Source organism: Grus americana, chromosome 4, assembly GCF_028858705.1.
Source record: "Grus americana isolate bGruAme1 chromosome 4, bGruAme1.mat, whole genome shotgun sequence".
Taxonomy (NCBI): domain Eukaryota; kingdom Metazoa; phylum Chordata; class Aves; order Gruiformes; family Gruidae; genus Grus; species Grus americana.
In genome coordinates, this window is record NC_072855.1 from 41,783,514 (window position 1) to 41,792,118 (window position 8,605).

The following is an 8,605-nucleotide window of genomic DNA, read 5'->3' on the forward strand; positions in this document are numbered from 1 at the left end:
TAAGTGTCTCTTCTACCAGAGGCACCCTGGTACCAAGACAAAATAGAAGTGTGGGTTGCCATACCTGCCTCTGTTCCTCCATACACCCTAAAAGGATGAGGTGAAACGGCTTTCCTGGCCCACAGCAGCTGGACTGTATCACTCCCAACAGTCTTCAGCGGGACTTAGTAGAAGCAGACGCTGTAATACATAGTCCTGGCTCTGCAGGGGCTACACAAGTAGCAGCCAGTGGCTGCCACTGACAGCGATGGGGTAGGGGGGGCTTGCCCTTTCACACATGAAAGATTTGCTGTTGCCGGCTGCCTGTTCTAGTCTGAAAAACAGCCAATAGCAGGAAAACAGTAGCTAGCTATTTCCTGTTTTAACTCTGCTGTGTGAAAGAGTGCTCCAATTTTGAAAAATATTTTCAGAAGCATTTTTATTCAACAGTTTGAATTGAGTTAATGAGGCTGATGATAGACATCCACAATTTATCTAAAAAGATATGACAAATAATGAAGGGATCACAAACCGATCATAAAAATGGTATATATATGGCTAGAACCATATGCTATCTTATTGTCTCAGCATGGGACCATGTCTTGCAACTGGGGCAGTTTGATATGCTGTGACTTTTTTTTTAATATAGAGCAGCACCACTTCAGGATGTTCCCCCCAGCATGCTGAACTCCTCCATAGCTTTGTTGGAGCATTTTTCAGGCAGGCAGGGTAGCACCCAGCAGTTGGTTCCAGTGAGCTACACTCCTGAACACTGTGAAACAGGTTTTCTTCAGCCGCAGTGCTTCTTGTGAAGAAAAGGTGTTTATCATGTGGAGTAGACTGCTTTACATCCAAAACTGCACTCCAAAACTAAAAGATGCCGGTGGGTAGTATCTCCACAGAGACAAAGATGGGGACAGTGCTGGGGGGCGTCTCCGCTCTCCTACTAAGACTGGAGCCAGGGAAAGCCGGTGAATAGCTCAGATATTTGCAGTGCTGTAACAACTTTCCCACAGGGCTGGACATTTTCTAGCCCACATCCTGCACCAGTGCCTGGAATAACCAGCTAAGAGACTTGAGAATCAGTTCCTTTTCAGTGTCCATTTCTGCCATCTCTCCCTCTCTTTGCTTCCTGCACTTTTCTCTGTCCCTACCAGCTCCGCAGTGCTACTTCTCAAGCGAGAACAGAGTGCAGTTAGTGGTCAGGGGCAGGTGTTGCTGCACTCCAGGCACCTCTGTTCCAAAGTGACCTTTCAGAAGTCCCAAAATGGATTTTTTTGTACCAGGCTGTAATGCAATGTACTATATTTAGCTCTCTGGCTCCAGGGCCAAACTGAATCATTATACTTTTACAGTAAAGACTGACTCGTAAATCCGTGGTATCATGTATAAATCTTAAAATTGGTCAAAGACAGTAACATAAACTGAAGCTAAGTTACCAATTTCTTTTTCAAAATCAGAATGTAAGGCAGCAAACAAATGTGACAGACTTAGGACACCCAACTTATGTAACGAGAAGTTATTTCATAGCACAAGAAGATGAGGCAAGAATGAGAAAAATTAACAGCCAGCCTTGTATAGCATGGACAATACATGTAAAACTTTGCTTATGATTGAGTAGAAATGTAACAGAAGTATCAAAACAATTTACTATTCTGTAGCCACTTTCTATTTTGAGAACAGATTCTCTTAACTCTAACTAGACCTTTCCTATGTGGGCAAGCATCGTAGGCATAGAAATACTACAAGAGCCTTGCCTCCTTCATCTAACGTTATTTTCAGGACTCTAGCTATGCATCAAAGGCCAACCACAGACTGCCACCCTGTTCTGTCGCGGAGCCACGGAGTTTGGGAGCTCCCATTTGAGATGCACAGGCTGATCTTTCTGAAATATCTCTGTCTTCTCTTGCACGGGTTTTGATTATACCACCCAATAAGCCACTCATATTTATTAATGGCTGAGGCCCAGGCATTCTCAATTGATAATTACAGAGAAGCAAAATAAATGCCACCACCACTTCCCTCTTTCTGAAGCTTAGCCCTGATGGACAGATAGCTCTTGAGTTGTTTGGGTATCCTTTAGCTCCTTCCTGCTGGTGAACACTACCTTATTCAGAAAGCAGGATTCAAAAAAAAAATCTGCAAGAAAAAGAAGCTGCCTTCTAAGGAGACAAGCATGGATCCTGCCTGTTTAAAATGCTTCATTATCCTTCTGTCTAATATGTGCAGAGTAAACAGCCTCAGGAAAAGATGGTAAAAAATAGAAACAAATTTAAGATTTAAATGGAAAATTTTTCTCCTCACTCTAAGCATCCAGAGGTGAATTATCTTCAAAGTACATTAAATTTTAACTCATTTAATCATGTGTTCATTTGTTTTTAAACATACTCAAGTGGAGAAAAAGGAGATTCCTAAAACCGATGAAATTTTTACCCCCAACCCCAAAGTAAATCGTAACAAAAATATGAAAAATAATGTCTAGCCCTGCTGTCAGGATACCTTTTATCAGGGAAGATATTTCTAGTCCTTTTTATGGTTCTGCTTAGGTGACTGCAGCTTCCTTAAGGGATTGGTGGAAGTGCATTTCTTTCATTTCTTTTCTACTGTCATCATCTTGATTAAATGTTCTCTACCCTGTGTGATCTCTTCTTTGTGTATAAAAATCACTATTCCACTGAAGATTTATCTTCTTGCTTCCAATCCCCATGGTAGCATTCAATTTTCATACCTTTTCTGTGTTTTATTTTACTGTTTGGATTTTGGGGTTTTGCCCATGTTTTAAAATAAATCAGAGAATCCTAATGTTTTTTTCAGTTGCCTGTTTTGGGGCAGGATCACTCACACTTACCTGTGTAATTCAATTTTAGTTATGCAGATGTACAATTAACTACTCCCAGACTGGTGGAGTGTGAACTAATCAATAGGCTGAAGTAGATTTCTTTTGCAGAACAGCACCAACAGAACAGGTAAAGCCATAATTCCCAAGATACAAGTGAAATAAGTGTCCTCAGTCATATATGGGTCTGTGAATATGTTATGTTCTTTTGTTTGTTCACTTCAAAATTGTCACATATGATACATCTCTGCCTTAAATAATGTGTTTCTTTTTGCTTAGCCTCCCATCATGGATGGACTAGCACATTTGCACAATCCCCACACTTGTACATCAACTATCCATTATCTAGATTGTTTTATCTTACTCATTGGACAGCTTGCCAAGTGCAGGGGCCTCTCTAAGTTAGATATTTTTGAAGAGACTGCAGACAGGTTGGTGACACTATGTAAATTATATTCATTTCAAATGCATTAATAAATGCTTTTTCACATTTTTTTAAACTGAAATACTGTATTTCTATATAGGCTGATATCTACATGTTAATAGAGTCTGTTTTTCTGTATTCTTTTAACTAGAAACTCCAGTTTTTCATAAGTGTGCAGTAGAATGACAGTAATCTGCTGCTGAATAAAACTGCTTTTTGCAACTACAGTTTCTACATTTTGTAATCCCTGTGTAAACTCTGTTAAGCACAGAGCTCATTCTTTAATATATACACCACAAATGAGGTGAAAGGCTCCAAATCTGTTATTCATGTAGTCTGCATCAGACTACTACTTATTTTACTAGAACACATAATAAACCTACCCTGACACTGTAGCTCCTGTTGCACTTAAGAAAAATAGCCCCAGACCATTAGCCAAATGTTATATGACACAACAGTGAGAACTATGTTCCTACTCACACCAATTTCAGAAAAAAACTCCAGAGAAAACCCATCCCTTCTCAGCAGGGAAGCAAGGACTGAAAGGTTCTGAAGTACTTACCATTTCACATGTTTTTCAGAAAAAAAAACAACGCCTAGGTAATTATTGGGGAACTTGCTTGTAAAATTGATGTAGGAGCTACAATATCACCAAAAACAGAGCTCAATGCAGCATGGAAGCTCATCACTCCCAGTAGGCAGCTGTCCGTTGTCAGACAGTAGCTAAAGACACTTCTCAGGGCAACCCGTGACACTGTAAGGAGGCAAACGTTATTCCATATCAAGTAAATTGGCAATGTCCAGGAGACTATAGATGGTGCTGCAAGACGCGGTCCCCAAACTGTTCTGGTGATGACACTGCATCTGAAACATGAGCCTGTTTCCTGACTAGAGAAGGGCACTGGGAACATCACCAAAGGCTCTGTGCTGCAGTGGTGGAGTCAGACCCTTTCATGAGAACCCAATTCCTTTCTTTTGGCTTGATATAGTGACCAAAGTACTCTTTTATTTGCTCTAGCACTACCTCATAGTTCTTCAAGGGAGACTAAATGTGGGCTCTTCAGTGAGGCAACTGCTGAAGACTATGCAAATGTAGAGAGGAATGGGCAGCTCAGCTGTACTGGCAGATGTGAGCTTGCCTTTGTACCACACCAGATAAAGGCTCTCCCATTTAAGTGGAAGAGGGCTGTGATGCTGTGAATCCAGACGAGCCTGGAGCAGACAAGAACAGGAAGGCAGGAGTGAGCTGGCGGCAGACTGAGCCAGTCCAGTAGACATGGAATTATGATGACAGTCCCACACTACTGCTGAAAAAACACCTTCAGCAAAATCAGCTCCCTGCCCCTACCCTCTCTTCTCCAAAGAACTATGTCACCCATCATCAGCTCAGCAACAGCTCCTTGTCCTTCTGCCTATTCAGGCTCTGACCAGACAGTTTTTGCTTCTTATTGAACAGCTACAAGGTTGTCTAATCCTAATGGAGATTTATTCTGGCTCTTCTTGCCCTGTCTCTCCCCATTACTAACTTACAAGAAGGCATGGGATTCACTTGCCAGCACACAAGTAAAAAGCTAGTCCTCAGAGACCTAACAGACCAGCTATTCTGTTCTAAAGGAGGATGTGTGGAAGCTACGCACATCAAGATGAATTAATAGATTTAAAGCCTCTGTCTGGTTAAACTCTATGTGTTCATTCATCTTCTTATTCTGTAATGGCAGAATGCTGGCCAGATTCAACAAAGTACAACTTGACCTATTGCTGTGTTTTAAAGGAGAGTTTTATATGATTTTTAAAGAAAAAAAAAAATCTGTGAAAATTGAGCAATGAAGGGTTAAGAGAACACAGATTACAGACTTAATCACAACACTTTCTTCTCACAATGGAATAAACTGTATTCTGTGTCTACTTGCAATTTGCAGAACAAACACAGGATATCCTAGAAAAATCAATATTTTCTCAATGATGGTGGTTGTCCTCAGCTTGCCTCCAGGTAACAGAATAAAAGGTTTTAAGGCACTGTCAGTTAGCAGAATTGATAGCAAATGCTTTTGATCAGGTACCCTGTTTGGAAAGCAACTACACTGGGAATTCCCAGTTTGTAAATGAGGTCTGTTGCCTTTATATTGACTTACCATATAATGGATTGTAAAAGGCCAATTTTACTGGAGAAGAACTACACAATCTTTCACAAGTCTGGCCTACTGCTGTACATTTTTTCTTTTCTTTTCTCTTAAGAATCTGCTACAGAATATAATATATGTGAGAAAACTTTAATGCTCTACCCATGCAATTAGAGACATTTTATTCAAATACAGAATCAGAAAATAATAAGTCTTCCTTCATATTTTTTCTTTCAAAAGCTATCATTGATAACTATTGTTTGCACCATGTTGTAGCCACAAACACTGAGACAGATGCTAGTAACATTTCTGTCCACTTCAGCCTAGGCCACACTATTTCATTAGAGTGCTGAGAATTTGCTGGCTTCGGAGAGGCCAAAGCATGTATTCTCAAGGGACTGAAAGGAAAATGTTCCACAAATGCCAAGCTGGAACTTGGCACCGTGGTCACTCAGCAAATGAATGGCACCGTACATAATAAACAAGCAGAGAGAGGGAGCTTAAGTTCTAAATACCCTCTTGAGAAAAGATAGAAAACAGTTCCTAGGAACAGTGAACAAAAGCTGTCAGAAAACTAAGATCATTGATTTTTGTCATGAATGACTTATGATTATGGCTATGTGGTTGGAACAGGAATGGAAGATTCTGCAGTACAAAGCACTGCGTTCTCTAATCTCATGTGAGATTTCATTTGCATTCATTAGATAAAGCACAGTGTCACATTTGTTAGATCTGTTGGGCTCAAATATTGTATTTTACACATTAATCCAATTATCTTCCTGTTTCACTAGATCTTTAGACGACAATGTATCATCAATTAATAAATGCTTTTTCTATTTCCATCTATATGTGTGTAGAGGAAAATATGGTTTAGAATAGCCACTAATTTTACATTCAAATGAATGACCTGCTTCAAAATTAAACTGATCAAGCTGCAATTTTATTTCCACACCTCTCATATTTTTATTATGCAACACACAAACATTAAAAAAAAGAAAATATGTGGCACAGAACTTAGGCTGCCAACTGGCTACCTGACAAAAGGACAGACTAAGCAAGGTGGCAGGATCTCTGATCCAGCAGATGAACGAGATGTATTCTGCCTTCTGCTTATTAACACCATTCAGCTCTGAGGGGAATCTGCTCTGACCCACATGCACTTTAGTTCTACGCTGCACAGCACTCACGATATTCACCAATCTGTTACCACACCCCATACCTTTGGTATCTTTCACAGTCACCATCCATACCAATTCAGGGTTTCATAATGCACTCTTATGAAATCTTTCAAAACCTTATTCTGTGCTGAAACAGGAGTTGGCCTCCTCAGAGGCCAAAGTATAGCCTTGGTCTTTACCTCAGAAGGGCTTTAGTCCACATCCAGTCCCATTCTCTTAAAATACAACCAAAGATTAATTGAAGGTGGATGAAGAACCTTCAAGCTCACCAAATAAGCATCTTCAACTGTAAATACTAACACTAAACCAGCATTGTGCAGTCACATCCTACTCTCTTCTCTTTTCCAGGTCTTTTGCTGCTTTCCTTTATAATCCTTGACTTTCTGATTTGTGGGCTTAAACTACACCCTCCACTAGAGGCATCTGAGTCTAAGTTTGTCTTCTGCTTTTTCTTGCATTTACTTGCCGCTTGAAAGAAATCCAGTTGTGCAGTTAGGCCCAGATCCAGAAACACACATAAGCATGTGATTTATATATGAATAGTACCATTGTGAAGGGTGCAGGCTCTTTCCCAATATTTGCTATCAGTCTTTTCTCTGCTATTGCTTCTTTGTTCCCCATTACTGCATGTGCCCTTTCTGTTTATTCCAAGATTTTTCAGCAAATTCAAAATGGGGTACAGGCTATGTATATGATCATCCCCAGGACTGAGAGGAGAGGGATCTCAGAAGAACTGAGATATAAAACACACATACAACTATGTTTAAAATGAGACGTCAGAAAGTTCTCAGCACTGCTTTTCATCTCAACTAATTAACATGTATCAGAACAACTGTTGGCGAACTTGCTTGTTGAGGTTCAACTTTTAGGAAGATCATCCTGGTAGCTCATTTAGTTAGGGAAATATCACTGCAGAAGAAGTAGTGAAGGTTTATGAGTTACAATATAGTTGGGATGTGAAGTGTTAAATACTCTAAACTACTTAAAAAATAAATAGTTTGGATTCTATGATATTGTGAACCTATTAATATTCTTTCACCTGAGCAGTGCTGTATATTTAGAGGAGAGATACCAACATGTTTCTCAGTCCCATAAGCAAAATAAACATTTAGAGATAGGTATTAGCTGAGACTGATCATTAACACAAATTCCCCTGGAAACAATTTCATATAATCAAGTCATTCCAACTATCCTACTTTTAGGCCTATGAATTCCTGTTGGAGATTCCCACGTATTGAACTAGACATTTAAAAGTGCTGATGGGATATTTACTCTAAAATGCCAGACATGAACTCTTTGCAGATGTGACCAACACGGTGCAACTTCACACTGAATGATTTCAGTCTTATGGTCAGTATTGCAGAAATACCAATGCTGGTCAAACACTCATCATCATTAACTTTCATAAACTCTAATAGCAGTTAAAAGCGTGTCTCAGGGAGGTGTTCAAAATCTTGCAGAGTCAAAGTCCTGATCGACCTATCATATAGCAGATACCTCAGCCTTCTGAGATTAAAATCAGAAAAGAAAGTTGAAAGTTGAAAGAGCAATTTAAAAAAAACCCTGTATTGAATTAGTGATATGTAACGCATGCAATGCCATCAGTCTGGTTCTTGGAGACAAGAATAATGGTTTTGGTGAGAAATTTTGCCTCAGCAGTGCATACAGGGTCAAGGACAAGAAGTTGATCTTACAGTAAAAGGACATTCAGTGCTCTTGTCCTAGTAAAATTAATTCCTAGTTACTCAAAACTTGATGAAACAAAAAACCCTTTAATTCAATATTCTTGGGGTGTTTAAAAAAAAAAAAGCATACTATAAGCTTTTGTGTTAAAGCTCATTCTAGTTGAATCTTAAATCAGCCATTTTTTTAGTGCTGACAACTTACTAAATGTTTCCAGGCAACAGAAAGAAAATAGCAAAAAATAAACAATTCAAATATGCTAAAGAAGAACAAACTGATAGAAAAAAACCCCACACCTACTCCTGTATGGAGCTCCTCATTTCAAAGCAACATTAACCCCTTTTATGTTTCATGCATAAAGAGGAAGTAGAGAGTCTCATAAAAC